We start from the raw sequence: 1,409 nt of genomic DNA on the forward strand, positions 1-1,409 counted from the left end.
CTCAACTTATTTTTTTCTGTTCCAAAGCAATCAAAAAAAAAAAAGAGACCACACAAGAAGCTGCCTTCAACATGCTGGGCTGTGGGGGCATGCCTGCAATCCCAGCACTGGGGAGGCTGAGGCAGAAGGATGGCCATGGGTTTGAGGCCAGCCTGGGCTACACAGTGTGACCCTATCTTAAAAAATACTACTACTAATAATAATTCTAACCAGTGTTTGTCTTTGTATCCACTATGCCAGGCTGCCCTAATTAGAACCCCGCGTTTGCTCTTGGCACCTTGGATACTGACCTCAACCGCAGTCCTCAGCCCCAGTGCAAACGGCCTGTTTTCCTTCCGGCCCTCCCTGTCCCTGCCCGCACAGCCACCCTCTGGAGAGAGCTTCTGGCCATGGTCGCTCCTGAGTAGGAGGGGCAGAGTTGGTCTCCAGCCTGCAGCAGCACTGAGGCTGCCCGGCTCTTTTCTGCATCCTGCAGACCTGTCCTTACAGCAGGGCTTCGGGGCTCGCGTCCCTCTGCCTCGCTGAGGCCGCCGGGCTGTCTCAGCCACGAGCCAGCGCTTGGGTCTGGGGATGAAGCGCGGAAGGGCCGCGTCTGTGGAGGGCGGGGCACGCAGGGGGGCAACGGGCAGCAGCAGCAGCAGGCCCCTGTCCTCTGTGTGCCTAGGCCAGTTTGGTGCTGAGCTCAGGCATCCGGGCCAAGCCAGCTCCCAGGCTCCTCGGCTGCTCTAGGCCCAGGGCACTCAGGCGGCAGCGCCAAGTGCCCCCCCACAAGTCTGTCTTGGGGTTTCCCAGACTGTGACTTCAGCGGGTCACCCGGGGAAGAAGGGAGGAACCACTGTGTGCACCACGAGGACGACGCCCTTACACACACACACACACACACAGATCGCCCCCCCTGCGGCGGAGGGAGGAGGGGAGGCCTCAATTTCACACACAGCTGACCACCTTTGGGGCTGCGCAGCTGGGGAGCAGCACGCTGGAAGTGGGGCCTAGAGTTTGTGAACCCCAGTCCTAGGGTCCGTCCTTGAGCGCTGGCTTCTGCGGGTGGTGGTCGGCACGCAGCCGTCCCGGGGCGGGGGTGTCGTTCAGCAGCGCGCGTGCACCCGGCGTGCACCAGGCCCTGGGTTCGGGGCCGCGCGCCAGCGCCGCGAACACACACGCGGTGCACCCCGCACCGCAGGGCTCGGGGCCGCACCCTGGCTTCCCGCTGCAGCCGCGTCCTCGGGGGACCGTGTCCTCTCGCCTGGGTCTGGACCCCGGGACGGTGTCTGCACTCGGCTGTCCCCTCCGCCGGGCTCCGTGGGGCCGCTGGCCTCTCTCCCGGGTGTGGCCGACGCCCGTGGGTGTCCCCGGGAAAGGCCCGCTCCCGCTCCGCCCTGCCTGGCCCGGCTCGCTCGGCGCCGCAGGCC

Source organism: Chinchilla lanigera, unplaced genomic scaffold (genome assembly GCF_000276665.1).
Source record: "Chinchilla lanigera isolate Chin_1 unplaced genomic scaffold, ChiLan1.0 scaffold00050, whole genome shotgun sequence".
Classification (NCBI taxonomy): domain Eukaryota; kingdom Metazoa; phylum Chordata; class Mammalia; order Rodentia; family Chinchillidae; genus Chinchilla; species Chinchilla lanigera.